This window comes from Schistocerca nitens, chromosome 4 (assembly GCF_023898315.1).
Source record: "Schistocerca nitens isolate TAMUIC-IGC-003100 chromosome 4, iqSchNite1.1, whole genome shotgun sequence".
Lineage (NCBI taxonomy): Eukaryota > Metazoa > Arthropoda > Insecta > Orthoptera > Acrididae > Schistocerca > Schistocerca nitens.
The window spans coordinates 613,819,572-613,838,585 of record NC_064617.1 but is presented as its reverse complement, the minus strand read 5'-3'; the positions used below and the strand labels follow the sequence as shown (position 1 = coordinate 613,838,585).

At 44.1% G+C, this 19,014-nt stretch overlaps 1 protein-coding gene and 1 long non-coding RNA gene across 2 annotated transcripts in view; one reads left to right on the top strand and one right to left on the bottom strand.

The window, feature by feature from the left end:
• The window catches only part of LOC126252471 (uncharacterized), a 751,218-nt gene that overhangs the window by 694,581 nt on the left and 37,623 nt on the right, over positions 1-19,014 (top strand). The gene's annotated exons all lie outside the window — the stretch shown is intronic.
• On the bottom strand, positions 1,035-10,241 carry LOC126251644 (uncharacterized). Its single transcript, XR_007545763.1, has 3 exons — positions 10,125-10,241; positions 5,172-5,295; positions 1,035-1,246 (listed from the first exon to the last, which is right to left on the bottom strand). It is a non-coding gene; the product is annotated as an uncharacterized LOC126251644 (long non-coding RNA).

The window sequence follows — 19,014 nt, the reverse complement described above, 5'->3', positions numbered from 1 at the left end:
AAGACGACGGTTGGGTCGGTCGTCCCAATATCCACATATATTATAAAAATCGATGTATGTATGTTCCACATCTCTTCCTAAACCACTATACCTATTTCAAACAAACTTGGTACGCATATCCTTTACTGCCAGACAACAATGGCTGTCTGGATAAACCTATCTACGTATCATATTTCAGGCGACGCGACGTCATGAACGGTGAGATTAGTGAAAAACTTCCACTTCATACATGACGTTTAAGTTTAGTACTTCTTTGCTACTCAGCTACTCACTCTACTCGGAACACTTTTTTTTAGACATTATCAGCACATGCCACTGAATGCACATACACAAATACTTCATTGCACGACACATAGTTCATGAGATATAAAGACAAAAACACGGAGATACGTTATAAAATGCCGCATCATGCATGAAGTTTCAATACGTTTATTCTTTGCTACTAAGCCACTCCTACAGTCCAGTCAGCTCAAGGAAATACGTGACAACTGTAAACGATTTTGATAGCTTTCAACTGCGAAGCGCAACCACCTTTAGGCGAACACAGTAGCCATCTATAGAGCTATGAAGAGGCATTGCCTTAGAGACGTTTACAAAATCGCACTGTAGACACGCGAAGCAGCTGTACTTATACATTTGTACATTGTGCATACTCTTTTGTAAGACTGTTTCATAATGTCAAAGAAGTTTTCACAAATGTATGAAAATGAATTCTTTTTAGATACTGCGCTACAAACACATTTCCCTTTTTTATTTCAGTTTCTAACAGAAAAATGGCAAAATGAATACCCGGTAAATGCCGGGTTTATCAACTAGTTGTGCATAAAACGGAATCAAACAGGTGGCTGAATGTGAGAAGGCACAACGTCAGTCACTCACTCAGAGAAAACATGGGCGATCACTAATATTTAGTTCTTAAATGCAGTAAACTACACAGTGCTTGAACTTATGTAAAAGGTGTTTAATTTCTTTCTTGGAGTGGATAACATTATGATTGTTTTTAACGACAGTAGTCAGAGAGATAGTGTGAGTTTTTTCCGTAGCGAACTAAACGCTGACAGCTCTGCCGGACACGGCCAGCTGGCTTTCCTCGTTCGTCTCGCTAGCAGGTAAAAGCCCCGCCGACGACAGCACGGCGCGTCGTGCTGGCTCTGCGACGTCTTCTTGGCAACCGCCCAGGTCTGCTGCATCAGCTCCGTCCTGCTTCTCCTCCGCAGTGTCTCCGGTCGCGGACACAGCGACTCTCCTGCGCATTAACGTAGCTGCCATGAATCACAGTTCCCGACATTCAGAACCTACATTTGTAATTTATTATAGGACCAGAGTCGATGTTTCCAAACTTTACAATGAATATGCAGAACACTTGGCAAATGCGATAAAAGAATAACAGCTTCTACGAGATAGAATACTCTTTAAGAGGTTACCTCAGATGTTTTATCCTCAGTGTCCAACATAGATGATGTACGTAAAGTCTTTCGCAACTACGCTGTGTACTGTCGTCAGAATTACCCCTCAATTGGACACCATTCCTCCTCAGTAATTTCGTGCTCGAAAAACAAATAACATTGAAGAGGATCAAGTCACTTTGACACTACTCTCAAGAAAAGTGCTAAGACCTCAGGGAAATTTTTTTCGTTCAGCATTTATTAATTCTCACTGCAGCCACATTCAATCATGGCTTTCACTGCCCTGACAGTGGATCGTGCTAAACATTTGCTTATGCCTTTCCTAACGTGGGCTACTGAGGTGATACTTGTGTTTAACTACAATCTGCGCGCCGACGCTGTAATACTTCTGGCACAAATTGGATACGTAGCTGAACAAGCTTTTGAAATACGAGGATTTATAAGGGACAATAGGTTGCCCACCAAAAAGGAATTACCTTAAAAACCACAGTTATATATTACCAAGCACTGTCGTTACAGGCTTCATTAAACAGATGTAATTGGTGAGTTGCAGTCAAACAACAATAAAAGTTGCATCTGAGATAAGGTACATTAAGGCACTACAAGAGAGTACTAAACTAAACGAGAGAGAGAGTGATGTTAAAAAAGTGATAAACATTTACGGCCTAACAAATAAAATTCAGCGTACTAGAAGAAGCAGGTTTAGATTGAGTAGCGTCATAGCCATAGAGCAGAGAAGTTTGGACAAGTCGAAAAAGCCTTGGATACCATAACTGTCTTATTTTTATTACCTGAACTGAAGAAGAAGGAGAAGCAGAACAAGGCGGCTATGATTATGATGATGGTGACAATGGGCAGAAGGAGGTGGAGAATAGACCCAAATATACACAGGTATTTTGCACAGGTGAAGGAAAATTTTTATTTCTTTTTGCCAGTGAATTTATTTATGGCCTCAGATTTTCTTGTATCACGTGTACTTTTGCCACATAGTGGCTACGTTAGGCACTAAGAAACCGGACAAAGACATGAGACTGCAAATAAACGTACGAGGGCTATTCGACAAGTAAGGTCCGCCCAGTCGCAAAATGGAAACCACTGTGAAAATCAAAAATGTTTTATTTGCAGCACTCAGTTACACCGTCCAGCTACTTCTCTACATAGTCGCCGCTTCGACTATCTGTCGTAGCGTTTTACAAACTTTCCAATATCCTCGTCGTTGAAGACTTTCGCCTATTCTTTCTGCCAGTTCTTTATACTGATCTACAGTTCGTTGTCTGTGCCAAGATGTCTTCTCAGCCAGCGCTTCACATGAGCAGAGATGAAACTCAGGAGGATTCAATTACGCGCTGTGTTGTGTGTGATCAAATACTTCCCATCGAAAATACTGTTCAAGCGTCTTCATCGATCCGGCAAAGTGCGACCGAGAATTGTCACGAAAACAGCCGGCCGAAGTGGCCGTGCGGTTAAAGGCGCTGCAGTCTGGAACCGCAAGACCGCTACGGTCGCAGGTTCGAATCCTGCCTCGGGCATGGATGTTTGTGGTGTCCTTAGGTTAGTTAGGTTTAACTAGTTCTAAGTTCTAGGGGACTAATGACCTCAGCAGTTGAGTCCCATAGTGCTCAGAGCCATTTGTCACGAAGAAGGAAACGCATGACAGTTATGTTATGTGGGCTGCATTAAATCAGGCAAAATATCTCACCAAGCCCTTACACTTGGCGGGAGACACTATATTCTAGGCATCTTTATTTGCTCACTGTACGCTCAGAACTGAAAAGAGCGACGTGACGCGATCGACGGACGTACTAGAGACACTGCCCAAACATGTGTGCAAAGCTTCATCGAATTTTCACTGTGCTTTCCATTTCGCGGCTGATTGGTCCTTACTTTCCGAACAGCCCTCATGATCAACGGAACTGAATAAGTACAAACATGGAAACATCTCCTTATTACATAGAGATTTTGTGTTAACTGGGTTATATCTCCTTTCTCTCTTCTCTATAAAGCATCTAATATAGGTTTTTCTGTGGTATGTCTCGACGAGGTGCCCAACGATAGTCTTCCATATTATTGGTATTCAAGGGGCTACAACACCGTGTTTCAATCACCCTGGTTATTGGTGAAAGCGCTCACCTTTTTTCTCACATACATGATCCAAATTTTTAGGGAAAATATCAAAGTGGCTGCTCAAAAAGTGACTCATGAATCTCATTGAAAAGCCTAGCTTCTTGAACTTCTCGAATATGTTAACTAGAACATAGACACAATGTGGGCCCTTTATGCTGCAACAATCTCCTTGAATGATACCCAACCACTCCCTAACTGACAGGCATTTTTGATTCAAAGTTTGAGTCGGAAATCAGTTTTTGAACGTCATATCCATCAAACTAGCCTTCTTTTACTTCTTCCACTGACAGAAAAGGACACTGCTCACTGAGATATTATAGCATTCTCGATATCTGGATAAAACTTCCGTTCCGCACAGCTGAATGTCTAGAGGTGGTAGTACAAATTTTTTCTCGGGTCCACGAGGGTGTTGCGCAGTACGTTATTGCGTCCATGCTTTCACGACTTTTTGCGGGCCAGTTTATTCTGAAGCAGTTTTGCTCCCTGGTTCTACTGCATCATTCACATAAGAAACAGGTAATTGAAATAGTATCTGAAATACTTATAACGTATTGGCCCAAGTCAGAACTACACATTTTCTACAAAATTTAACCACAATATTTTCGGATATGGCTTATCTACCTGGCATACAAATACCTATGTATTTTCGCAGCAGTTTTGCTCCCTGGTTCTACTGCATCATTCACATAAGAAACAGGTAATTGAAACAGTATCTGAAATACTTATAACGTATTGGCCCAAGTCAGAACTACACATTTTCTACAAAATTTAACCACAATATTTTCGGATATGGCTTATCTACCTGGCATACAAATACCTATGTATTTTCGCATCACACAAATTTCAAATGTAGTGCTTTTTCTTTAGACGTGGAAGCATAATATCGCTAGTCTTTCGAAATAAATTGCTATGTATGAAATATCATGATTTAACAATGTAACAGCCTTCGATCGTTGACTTTTCGTAGAGGCAGTCGCTGTTATCGTATTATCGGGCGCACAGTTCAGTTATTTTACACGACAGAAAACACACAATTTTTCTCTATCCGAAAAGTAAAATTTGTTTTCCGTCAATGAGTGGTACGATCGAAAACAAATCACCAGCAAACTTTGTTGTCGTCGCGGTTATGATGCAAATTTTATACTTCCAGACAATCTTTACGCGAAGAGTTCATCCGATAGAGGTCTATGAAAAAGTATGGTTTTGGGAGAATTTAGAGGTGCCTCACAGCGTTTTACAATAAGCTACAAACTGCCGTTTCATCAACGAAGTGCTACAGAGGGCTGAAAGCTGGGAGTATCGTGATGCTAGATCTCTTTCCTTTCTTCAAGATAACAGGAAATACGAGTATTTTGTGTACCTGTCATTCGGCAGACAAGAATTCCTCTCTTTTTTTCTCGCCTGAAATGTAAAGGTGCGACTTGTATCCCGATCAACAGGGTAATTATAATCACTACAAGATTGATATTCTAAAATCTTGAGTGCTAATTGTAAGAAATGATAAAAATTGAGACTTAGTAAACTAAATACCACAAAAATAAGCTAGTTTCATTAAAAACGTTTTTCATCATTGGCCTACGTTATCTTCGAGGCAAGTGAATGTGAATCTTAGCTCAAGGGCCATAAGATTGCGCTTCTCACCTCTGCTTTTCCAAGAAGTCGCCTACAGCTCCGGAGGGGTGGCAGGTCCTTACGTCGCCTTTGTTGCCTTCAGCCCCCGCCTCCTGCAACGCGTCGAAGGCTCCTCCTCGCACGATTCCGTCGCCTGTGAGCGACGTTTAGTTATGTCCAGGAGTAAACCAGACGAAATTAGTGTAAAAGTGTCAGGATGACTCGTCAGCTTGTCATCATTTACAAAACCATCTTACTTAGACATCAAATCAGACTTCACAAAGGCAAATTGGCAGGCATTTTATGAGATACGTACCGTGAACTGGAGAGTACTGAGATGTAAGAAAGAACACTTCATTTCGAAAAGAAAGTCACTAATTCTGGTACACCAGAAAACAGGAAATATGTAATGTTTGGCTGTTATAACTAGCTGGACTTCTCCTGGACACTTTAGGTAAAACTCAGGTCTCGTTCTGTGAATCGCCCAAGCTATAGGGCAAGTCCCCAACTACAGGTTGCCCACTCATTAGACTGTAGTGCAGTTTTCCAAAATGCGTTACGAGATGCTCGTACATCGCAAGCACCCTACAACACTTGGTTCTCTTTCTGGAGAAAAAATCAACAGCAATATATCCTCAGGCCAGTTATAAGTGGCTACGTCACAGCTAGGCAACTGACTTCGTCGCCTAAAGAATGTTCTTCGTAGATTCCAGTTATTCCTCTACCTTCCTCTCCCCCCCCCCCATCCCCCCCTTCTCCAATTAAATACGACCTGACGGCGAGGTCACTAAGTGGAGGGAGATGGCGTAGTGTGCTGAATGATATATTGTGTTCGCTTTCGCCAGTTCACTGCCACAAATTGATGTATCTCCTGCTACGCATCAGAATGTAAATTGCTAAAAAAAGTTTTGCATTGTTCTCATGATTTGCATAGTACATATTACTGTTAAAATCCAAAGCCTCTTTCTCAATATTCCTTTGTCCACAGGAATTCACTGCTTATAGCCACATGCAGACTCAATGCAGCTGACGTGTGAATGGGACGTTACAACCTGAGAACGCTGATGAATTTGACAATATGCCTCGAAGTGTCATTTCGAGCTTAGTCTGTGCGTGCATTTTCACTTTACAGCGAAACACAAACATTCCTGTAATGTACAATATTAGTGGCGTGCTGGTTGACACAGCTGCGTTGGCTACTTATCTAGGCGGTAACGTTGCAACAGGACGTGAAATGGAACGAGCACGTAAGGTCGGTGGTAGGGAAGACGAATGGTTAGCTTCCGTTTATTGATACAATTGCAGGAATCTGTTGCTCATCGATAAAGGAACCGTGTGCACAAAAATTGTATGACCCATTCTTGAGTAATGTTCGAGTATTTGGAATCCCTAACAGGTCGGTTTGAAGGAAAACATTGAAGCAGTTTAGAGGCTTGCTGCTAGATTTGTTACCGGTAGATCCGGTCAACATGGAAGTGTTACAGATATGCTCTGTGAACTCCGATGGGAATCCGTGGAGGAACGACAACGTTGTTCTCGCGAAATGCAATCGAAAGAGTTGTGAGAACTGGCATTTGGGGTTACTCGAGAACGATTCTACATCGTGGGGTGTCTGGGGCGGAGTTTGTGTTATTATCTCGTAAGTCTGGAGTGAGTGATCCTTAGTAATCATCGAGGTTGCGTTTTCGGTGTGAAAAGTGTACAAAGTATTGGGACTTTGGTTACTGTGTGTGGTCACTGATTTCTGCTCAGGCTCTTTTGCTCGGCGAATGTTGCGAATTAGTGAGCAGGAACTTGTTCGCTGAAAAGAGGGCTCAGGGCAGACAATGAAGGCACTAGCTAATTGGAGGTGGTGTTGGATAAAAGTGACCAACTTGGGCAGAGCTAACTGATATCAGATACATTTGATTTGTTTCTGTGCAGATTTTAGAATGATGTTTTCGTGTAACACTTCCCCTATTGTTTTTTAACTACATTCATGTTTTTACCATGTGGTTTTTATTAGGCCGCTATTGTGTCCGTCTGTTCGTTACAAGTTTTGCAATTCGTTTTAAACTAACGTCCGAATGAGCTAGGGATCTGAAATTTTAAACATAGCTTAGAACTGGATGAGAATGCAGTATTAAGTCGCTTTACTGGCGGTTTGTTCGGCAGGTGTGGGGTTGGGAGTGAGAGAGCTTGCCTGCGATAGTTGCACGTTGTGCAGATATATAGTATCAGAATGCGCTCCAGGCGATATGGGAGCGGACGAGCATGGCTGTGCGGAGAAAGGGGAAAGAGGAGAAAGATACCACTTTCTTGCCTCCCTGTTCAGTGCAAATTTTGCAGTTCATTTTAAACTAACTTCCTGATAAGCGACAGACTTGAAATTTTAAATACAGCTCAGAAACAGATGACAGTGTAATCCTAGGTCGGTTTCGTGTCTAGTGTGTGGTGGAGGGTACTTCGTGTACCGAGCCATTTCCCTGTTTTCCTGCTCCAGTTGCGAATGGTTTGTGGGAAGAATGACGGCTGATAAGTCTCTGTGTAAGCTTGAATTTCTTTAATTTTTACCTTCATGGTCTTCTCACGAAATATATGTAGGAGGAAGCAATATTAATGTCGATTCAAATGAAGAAAAATGAAATAAATCTGAAATTTACCACACGTGTCTGGTGTAATGTCATTAATTTGAAATCGATTAAAAAAATTACGCACTACTGGGCCTCGATTATTGACATTGGACTAGTGATCAGTTTAAACACGACTCATTAGTTGAAGTGAAACTGGTTACATCTCGGTGGTCCATATGGGAGTGACGTGTAGGGGGTTGTAGCATATTCCTAGGCTAGCTGAGTACCTGACATTGCCTGGGTATGTATTTATTCCAATCTTCTGCTAGTCCATCTCCACCCCTTCTGTGTCCACCTTCTCCACGCGCCCTTCCCTCATCCTCTGTCCTCGTCGCTCGGTATATCCCAATGCTCCTCCCCCTTTTCTCTGTCCATCTGCTACCCCACTCTGCCCATCTGCTCCTTCTGCCTCCGCTCGTCTTGTCATCCTCGCTCTGACCATTTCCTCCTGCCCTCTGTAACTCCATCTTTTACTCTGTCTTTGTCCATCTCCTCCTCTTCTTGTTATCTGTCCATCTCCTCATATCCCCCATCTTTATTTCCCGCTCCCTTCACTTTGTCCATACCCTCCTTCCCCTTACCTGTGTCCACCTCCTCCTTCCCCCTCTCTATCTGTCCATCTCTTCCTCCCCCCTTCTCTCACCACGTTATCATCCTCACCCGAATAGCTGCCTGGTGATTCTTTTTCCCATAGTATTTCTTTCTAGATGGTAACTAATATGTGTACCAAATCTGGCTGAAATCATTGGAAGGTGTTCAGTATTCTTCACTTCAGACTGCCTTTTTGAAACGTTGCAAATACGCTTCCACAGGAAAGCGTCTGCCCATTCAGGTTTTTCAGAGTTTCCGTGACGGTCTCCCGTCAATCTAACAATCCTGTAACTCTACCGTCTTTGAATTCGTTCAGTATCACATGTTAGTTTTGTTGTTGTTGTGGTCTTCAGTCCTGAGACTGGTTTGATGCAGCTCTCCATGCTACTCTATCTTAATTTCCCAGTACCTACTGCAGCCTACATCCTTCTGAATCTGCTTAGTGTATTCATCCCTTGGCCTCCCTCTACGATTTTTACCCTCCACGCTGCCCTCCAATACCAAATTTGTGATCCCTTGATGCCTCAGAAGATGTCCTACCAACCGGTCTCTTCTTCTTGTCAAGTTGTGCCACAAACTCCTCCCCAATTCTATTCAATACCTCCTCATTAGTTACGTGATCTACACACTTAATCTTCAGCATTCTTCTGTAGCACCACATTTCGAAAGCTTCTATTCTCTTCTTGTCCAAACTATTTATCGTCCATGTTTCGCTTCCATACATGGCTACACTCCATACAAATACTTTCAGAAACGACTTCCTGACACTCAGATCTATATTCGATGTTAACAAATTTCTCTTCTTCACAAACGCTTACCTTGTCATTGCCAGTCTACATTTTATATCCTCTCTACTTCGACCATCATCGGTTATTTTACTCCCTAAATAGCAAAACTCCTTTACTACTTTAAGTGTCTCATTTCCTAATCTAATTCCCTCAGCATCACCCGACTTCATTCGACTACATTCCATTATCCTCGTTTTGCTTTTGTTGATGTTCATCTTATATCCTCCTTTAAAGACACTGTTCATTCCGTTCAACTGCTCTTCCAAGTCCTTTGCTGTCTCTGACAGAATTACAATGTCATCGGCGAACCTCAAAGTTTTTCTATCTTCTCCATGGATTTTAATACCTACTCCGAATTTTTCTTTTGTTTCCTTCACTGCTTGCTCAATATACAGATTGAATAACATCGGGGAGAAAAAAATGGTTCAAATGGCTCTGAGCACTATGGGACTTAACTGCTGAGGTCATCAGTCCCCTAGAACTTAGAACTACTTAAACCTAACTAACCTAAGGACATCACACACATCCATGCCCGAGGCAGGATTCGAACCTGCGACCGTAGCGGTCACGCGGTTCCAGACTGTAGCGCCTAGAACCGCTCGGCCGCCATCGGGGAGAGGCTACAACCCTGTCTCACTCCCTTCCTAACCACTGCTTCCCTTTCATGCCCCTCGACTCTCATAACTGCCTTCTGGTTTCTGTACAAATTGTAAATAGCCTTTCGATCCCTGTATTTTACCCCTGCCATCTTTAGAATTTGAAAGAGAGTATTCCAGTCAACATTGGCGAAAGCTTTCTCTAAGTCTACAAATACTAGAAACGTAGGTTTGCCTTTCCTTAATCTTTCTTCTAAGATAAGTCGTAGGGTCAGTATTGCCTCACGTGTTCCAACATTTGAGGCAATACTGACCCTACGACTTATCTTCGAAGAAAGATGAAGTGCTAGTTTTACCCGTATTAAAAAATAAGTGTAAGAGAGAAATGTTAGAGACCGGGCCTGAGCAGTAGGAGGCGCGCGGCGGCTGGCACGTCCTGGGTGAGCAGGCTGTCCGCGGCGCGCAGCAGGTCTGGCTTGGTGGGGCGCAGGCGCGCCGCGTCGTACGCCTGGCGGTCCCCGCGCAGCAGGCGCGCGCGCAGGGCGGCCGCCGCCGCCGCCACCAGGTCCTCCCGGCCGCTCAGCCGCGACCGCTGCTCGCGCCGCACGCGCTCGCTCTCCTCCGCCACCAGCGCTGCCGTCGCGCGCCGCGAGCCCCTGCACACCCCACACCCACGCGGCTCGCTCTCTCAGTGCGCAGCGGAGGCGGTACCACTTCGGGGGCAAGCGCTGTCGCAGCTCGCATGTAGTGTATTCTGCGCTGACAAGGGGACGTTACGGACCGGCGTTCTTCGAATTCGTGAAGCGTTACCACTCAGTTCTAAAAAAAAAAAATAAAAAAAAAAACCGAAAATAATCGCTTTTCAAGAGTTGAAGGTCCCGAGCGCTGTTAACACAAAATTTTTCGAGCTGGTAGCAGTGCGCATAGTGTACAAGTCTGTAAATTGTGAAGTTTCTGGTTAGATTTTCGTTAGTAGCGACGTTTTAGTTTACTTTTATTAAAATTCTATATTTATTATAAAATAGAAATGTTAGTTAACAAACACTGGATCGTAATCTATACGTATCATAAAATGTATGTATATATGTATGTATGTTCCACATCTCTTCTTAAATCGCTGGATCCATTACCACCAAATTTGGTACATATAGCGGGTGATCAAAAAGTCAGTATAAATTTGAAAACTGAATAAATCACGGAATAATGTAGCTAGAGAGGTACAAATTGACACACATGCTTGGAATGACATGGGGTTTTATTGGAACCAAAAAAATACAAAAGTTCAAAAAATGTCCGACAGATGGCGCTTCATCTGATCAGAATAGCAATAATTAGCATAACAAAGTAAGACAAAGCAAAGATGATGTTCTGCCGGCCGCGGTGGTCTAGCGGTTCTAGGCGCGCAGTCCGGAACCGCGCGACTGCTACGGTCGCAGGTTCGAATCCTGCCTCGGGCATGGATGTGTGTGATGACCGCAGATGTTAAGTCCCATAGTGCTCAGAACCATTTTTAGATGATGTTCTTTACAGGAAATGCTCAATACGTCCACCATCATTCCTCAACAATAGCTGTAGTCGAGGAATAATGTTGTGAACAGCACTGTAAAGCATGTCCGGAGTTATGGTGAGGCATTGGCGTCATATGTTGTCTTTCAGCACCCCTAGAGATGTCGGTCGACCACGATACACTTGCAACTTCAGGTAAACCCAAAGCCAATAATCGCACGGACTGAGGTCTGGGGACCTGGGAGGCCAAGCATGACGAAAGTGGCGGCTGAGCACACGATCATCACCAAACAACGCGCACAAGAGATCTTTCAGGCGTCTAGCAATATGGGGTGGAGCGCCATTCTGCATTTTGGATCTAATAAAACCCCATGTCATTCCAAGCATGTGTGTCAATTTTTACCTCTCTATCCACATTATTCCGTGGTTTATTAAGTTTTCAAATTTATGCTGACTTTTTGATCACCCGGTATAATCTGATACCTGAAAAGAAGCGCTGTGGGAGTAAGAAGCATCTTTCTCTCAAAAGGGCAGAGATGGTGGTAAAAAACGAGCGTAGCGCACCATGTGCAAAAGCCAGATTGTATTCACACACACTGTTTAAGAATGAAAATACATAGTGATTTGCAACAAATTTTACACATAATTTCAAAACTATGCAAACATTTTTCTCCGTCACACCCCCCAACAAACTGATGGAAGGAAAAAACCTTATCGCTTACTACATTTTAGCTGTGCATGCAGTAAAACTGTCGTATCAAGCACGACATTTTAATTTAGTACTTCTTTACTACTAACTGTACTCGCGACGTATTTTGCAGACGTATTCACATATACCACTGAATGTACCTGCAAAATTATATTATTGTACACACACACTCTACGAGATATGTTCCCTTAAACACAGAGATCCATGAAAAATTGTCGCATCATGCTTAACTTTTTTACTACTTTACTACCAATTCTATTCGCAACGCAGTTTGTAGATAGTATTCACACATAACGCTGAATGTACCCGCAATATTATGTCACTTTATGACACATAGTTCAGGAATTATGATGCGATAAACATTGAGCCACGTAAAAACGAAACTGCAGAGCGAAATTAGCTAGAAATACAGGTGAAACAACTGTACTAATAAATGCGAAATATGTTAAATTTATGTGAAATATATGGGACATGTGGATATCCAGGCGAAACCGTGGGTAAAATGCTCCTCCTAAGTTACTGGATAGATTTGCAGCCAAATTTGATACACTTATTACTTAATATCCAGAAAGAAATACTGTAGTGGTAAGAAGCACCAACATCAAATTGGGATTGGAGGTGACAACAGAGAAGTAGAGCAGGGAAAGGAGGAGCTGGACACACAGAGATGGCGAACGAGGGGATAGAGATAAAAATAGAGGAGGGAAGGTGACATAGACAGAGAAATGGGGGAGTAATTAGTGGGCGCATGAAAAAAATTAAAAATGGTCTTGTAGAGATGCGAAATGCCTCGCACTTAAATGAAAAAAATTATACAACCTTTATCAGTAACACTGGTTAGTCTCTAGAAATGAAAAAGTATTTATTTCACAATTGATGTTTCTAATTTTTGTACCAAATTTTAATTTATTGCGGATATTCATATTTTCAAGCATTTAGTAACTAAAAATAAATGTATTACTTTTATTCAAACACTATGATCAATATTTAGTAAATAATATTTTCATTTGTCAATAAATATGTAATTTAAATGAAAATAGAAAATTTGCTTCTAGAGAAATTCGAACCAGCACTAATGTTGTAAGCCACTAGTGCGTTTGTTGTGGCTCAAGTCGAGCCATGAGCAATGCTCGTAGCTTTCACACAACAGTCGAGAGTATGGTGTATTCATGCAAAACGAGCGAGTGAAATGCTCGTTCCACTGACACTGAATATTAACAGAATGAATTCGTATTGATATGAGACGAAATCGAAGAGGATGTAGATGAAGATGAAATGGGAGATATGATACTGCGTGAAGAGTTTGACAGAGCTCTGAAAGACCTGAGTCGAAACAAGGCCACGGGAGTAGACAACATTCCATTAGAACTACTGACAGCCTTGGGAGAGCCAGTCCTGACAAAACTCTCCCATCTGGTGAGCAAGATGTATGAGACAGGCGAAATAGCCTCAGACTTCAAGAAGAATATAATAATTCCAATCCCAAAAAAAGCAGGTGTTGACAGATGTGAAAATTACCCAACTATCAGATTAATAAGTCACGGCTGCAAAATTCTAACACAAATGTTTTACAGACGAATGGAAAAACTGGTAGAAGCCGACCTCGGGGAAGATCAGTTTGGATTCCGTAGAAATGTTGGAACACGTGAGGCAATACTGACCCTACGACTTATCTTAGAAGAAAGATTAAGGAAAGGCAAACGTACGTTTCTAGCATTTGTAGACTTACAGGAAGTTTTTGACAATCTTGATTAGAATACTCTTTCAAATTCTAAAGGTGGCAGGGGTAAAATACAGGGAGCGAAAGGCTACTTACAATTTGTACAGAAACCAGATGGCAGTTATAAGAGTCGAGGGACACGAAAGGGAAGCAGTGGTTGGGAAGGGAGTGAGACAGGGTTGTAGCCTCTCCCCGATGTTATTCAATCTGTATATTGGGCAAGCAGAAAAGGTATCAAAAGAAAAATTCGGAGTAGGAATTAAAATCCATGGAGAAGAAATTAAAATTTTGAGGTTCGCCGATGACATTGTAATTCTGTCAGAGGCAGCAAAGGACTTGGAAGAGCAGTTGAATGGAATGGACAGTGTCTTGAAAGGAGGATATAAGATGAACATCAGCAAAAGCAAAACTAGGATAATGGAATGTAGTCAAATTACGTTGGGTTATGCTGAGGGAATTATACACTCCTGGAAATGGAAAAAAGAACGCATTGACACCGGTGTGTCAGACCCACCATACTTGCTCCGGACACTGCGAGAGGGCTGTACAAGCAATGATCACACGCACGGCACAGCGGACACACCAGGAACCGCGGTGTTGGCCGTCGAATGGCGCTAGCTGCGCAGCATTTGTGCACCGCCGCCGTCAGTGTCAGCCAGTTTGCCGTGGCATACGGAGCTCCATCGCAGTCTTTAACACTGGTAGCATGCCGCGACAGCGTGGACGTGAACCGTATGTGCAGTTGACGGACTTTGAGCGAGGGCGTATAGTGGGCATGCGGGAGGCCTCGTGGACGTACCGCCGAATTGCTCAACACGTGGGGCGTGAGGTCTCCACAGTACATCGATGTTGTCGCCAGTGGTCGGCGGAAGGTGCACGTGCCCGTCGACCTGGGACCGGACCGCAGCGACGCACGGATGCACGCCAAGACCGTAGGATCCTACGCAGTGCCGTAGGGGACCGCACCGCCACTTCCCAGCAAATTAGGGACACTGTTGCTCCTGGGGTATCGGCGAGGACCATTCGCAACCGTCTCCATGAAGCTGGGCTACGGTCCCGCACACCGTTAGGCCGTCTTCCGCTCACGCCCCAACATCGTGCAGCCCGCCTCCAGTGGTGTCGCGACAGGCGTGAATGGAGGGACGAATGGAGACGTGTCATCTTCAGCGATGAGAGTCGCTTCTGCCTTGGTGCCAATGATGGTCGTATGCGTGTTTGGCGCCGTGCAGGTGAGCGCCACAATCAGGACTGCATACGACCGAGGCACACAGGGCCAACACCCGGCATCATGGTGTGGGGAGCGATCTCCTACACTGGCCGTACACCACTGGTGATCGTCGAGGGGACACTGAATAGTGCACGGTACATCCAAACCGTCATCGAACCCATCGTTCTACCATTCCTAGGATATTCCAACAGGATAATGCACGTCCGCATGTATCCCGTGCCACCCAACGTGCTCTAGAAGGTGTAAGTCAACTACCCTGGCCAGCAAGATCTCCGGATCTGTCCCCCATTGAGCATGTTTGGGACTGGATGAAGCGTCGTCTCACGCGGTCTGCACGTCCAGCACGAACGCTGGTCCAACTGAGGCGCCAGGTGGAAATGACATGGCAAGCCGTTCCACAGGACTACATCCAGCATCTCTACGATCGTCTCCATGGGAGAATAGCAGCCAGCATTGCTGCGAAAGGTGGATATACACTGTACTAGTGCCGACATTGTGCATGCTCTGTTGCCTGTGTCTGTGTGCCTGTGGTTCTGTCAGTGTGATCATGTGATGTATCTGACCCCAGGAATGTGTCAATAAAGTTTCCCCTTCCTGGGACAATGAATTCACGGTGTTCTTATTTCAATTTCCAGGAGTGTATTAGGAAATGAGACACTTAAAGTAGTAAAGGAGGTTTGCTATTTGCGGAGCAAAATAACTGATGATGGTCGAAATAGAGAGGATATAAAATGTACACTGACAATGGCAAGGAAAGCGTTTCTGAAGAAGAAAAATTTGTTAACATCGAGTATAAATTTAAGTGTCAGGAAGTCGTTTCTAAAAGTATTTGTATGAAGTGTAGTCATGTATGGAAGTGAAACATGGACGATAAGTAGTTTGGACAAGAAGAGAATAGAAGCTTTCGAAATGTGGTGCTACAGAAGAATGCTGAAGATTGGATGGGTTAATCACATAACTAATGAGGAGGTATTGAATAGAATTGGGGAGGAGTTTGTGGCACAACTTGACTAGAAGAAGGGATCGGTTGGTAGGACATGTTCTGAGGCATCAAGGGATCACCAATTTAGCATTGGAGGGCAGCGTGGAGGGTAAAAATCGTAGAGGGAGGCCAAGAGATGAATACACTATGCAGATTCAGAAGGATGTAGGTTGCAGTAGGTACTGGGAGATGAAGAAGCTTGCACGGGATAGAGTAGCATGGGGGGCTGCATCAAACCAGTCTCAGGACTGAAGACCACAACAACAACAACAACAACATGAGACGAGCAAGTCCAATGCTGTTTGCTTTGACAAAATAATTCCTACATAAACTAAATAGTACATATAAAAGATGAGATAATGCAATGCTTATTTCTTTGACAGAACAGTTACTAAGTCATCCTTACAGTGGGCCACGGAGCACAAGGACAACGCCGCCACAGGAAGTCAACCAATTGGGGATACAAGCGGTTACATTTATTTTTTAAGCATCGCCTAACCAGAACAAATTAAAGGATCTTGAGATCTAAGTCAAGACTGAGATTATCAGTTATTTATTTGCTCTAATGTCAATGTTATGAAAAGAATAGTTGCTGCTGACCATATGACGGAGAATTTGAGTCGCAGATAGGCACAACATAAAGACTGTCACACAGAGCTTTCGGCCAACAGGCCTCCATTCGAATTAAACAATATACATGCACACCCTCACGCAAACGCAATTCACATGCGAATGACCACAGTCTCTGGCCTGGCCACGGCCGAAAGTTTTGTGTGACAGTCTTTTTGTTGTGCATATCTGCGACTGAGCATCTCCGCTATATGCTGAGGTAGCAACTATCATTTTGATAATATTGTTACTATTCCCTCCTGGATTTTTCATTGTTTTATTTGCTCTAATAAGAGTCACAATGCGAATAACAGAACGCAAATTTCTACATAGTTTGTTAGATTACAAAATGAAGCTATCACAGTGGAAGGTAGCAAAAGACTGTTGAAGATTGTAGGCGCTTGCGCACAAGATATGCTTATCTGGGCAGTTCGCCTAATCGAGGACAATGTTACATTAAGCCACCAATATCATGACACTGAGCAATGTACAGCATGAAGCGGAGTGTCCAGAATCCAAGTTTATCCCCCTGCACTCTCTACTCTGAACAATTCTTCTTGGATGGTATGCTGTTGGCACTATGGTGAGCCAGAAATATTGGTAAATCAATAAAATAGAAGGGGAAAGCATACGTAACTTCCCTCCTCATGCGTACAGTATTTACCTAGCAAGGGGAAGAGAGATGGTGGCGCACAGTTTCTGAACACCGGTCTTTGCGCCAGTGTTCTGGATTAAATTCCAGTCCTCTCCTCAGTATCTCATGAAGTATGGGCGTGTAAAAATGTTGAGTGGCCAACGGGAAATACAGGCCCCACAACGAACTTGTGACAACACATTAATTACCTTGACTGACGTAAATCGCGAACGCTCAGTTACGTCCAGCGCTAGGTGAGAAATCAGTACATCATTGAAAATGTACGTGTTAAACGATATGAAACAGTAATACGCTCCCTGGTGGAGACACTCGCTGTAACTCTTTAAGACCTGTAGTGTCAAGTGCTGTGACGTACGCCACTGGGTCCGTATGTTCCGCATTGTTGACAGTGTTTGTGAAAACCACAATAAAGAAAAAAAAATTCCGACTCGTCAGTCGGCAAGACAGCACAACCAGGCGCACCTCCGAAGATGTCCAACGTAGCTTTGGACGAAACGTCGGGGATAGAAGAGTTTCATTGAGCTCGGCCATACAACCCGGAAGAATTCTCGGCAACTTATTTATATTAACAATATCTTTCTCTACATCTAGAAATACAGTAAACATAGGATTGTCTTTCTTCGGTCTGTATCTTAAGATAAAGTCGTAGGGTAACTCGCGCTGTTTGCATCTCTCGTGGGGTAAACGGAATGCGTCCGCGTATGCTTCCTCGGTGAGCACGAGTAGAAAAGGAGAAGAACGGGTGAGGGAGACAGAGGAAAGCAGTCTGGGCTTAGGACTGACCCGAGCCGGCGGCCGACCCCGGCGGCGATGGCGGCGTGCAGCTGCACGAGTGCGGCGCGCTGCGCCAGCGCCGACAGCCGCTGCGCGCAGGCCAGCCTCGGCACCTGCCGCAGCTCGGCCAGCAGCTCGGCCGCGTCCCGCCGGTAGAGCGCGCGCACCCAGCGCGGCTGCCGCCCCCCGCGCAGCGACACCACGAACAGCCGCGGCGGGTCCGCCACCGGCATCACCTGCAACACGCCTCAGCTGCGGATCTCTGGACGGTCCCGCCAATCGTACGCGTACATCGTTTCGACAATGGAAAAGCTTCTTAACACTATAGTTTCTCTGCTCTCGAGGAAAACGTGACAAGTGCCATAACGTGATTTCTCAGAAACTTTGCTGGGTGGAAGAGGGGTCAAAATAAGCGAACACGTGTCTCGGCTTATCCTTAGAAACTCCACCGTTTCGTAGCAAACGATGGTCAAAGTTTGCCCGCATCTCGTGGTCGTGCGGTAGCGTTCTCGCTTCCTACGCCCGGGTTCCCGGGTTCGATTCCCGGCGGGGTCAGGGATTTTCTCTGCCTCGTGATGGCTGGGTGTTGTGTGCTGTCCTTAGGTTAGTTAGGTTTAAGTAGTTCTAAGTTCTAGGGGACTGATGACCATAGATGTTAAGTCCCATAGTGCTCTAGGGCCATTTTTTTGATGGTCAAAGTTTTGAGTTACTCTGTGTGTCTTTTAGTGAGAAATCGTTCAACCGGAGCTGTGGAACAGTGGCTATCGTCACAGCTTTACATCTTTGCTCTCCATGTTCTAAATCCGATTATTATTTTAGTGTTTCTCATTTATCTACCCATATCCGTAGAATATTACAACACGATTGTTTTACAATAACGTTGTCCCTAGTGAGGAAATGTAGGAAGATTGAGTTTAAAGTCCCGTCGACTTTGAGGTCATTGGAGACGGAACGCAAGCTCGGATGGTGTCAAGGATGCGGAAGGAAATCGGCCGTGACCTTTCAAAGGAACAATCGTGGCACTTACCTGGAGCCGTTTAGGAAAATCACGGAAAACCTAAATACGGATGGCCGAGCGGTTTTGAACCGTCGTCCTCGCGAAT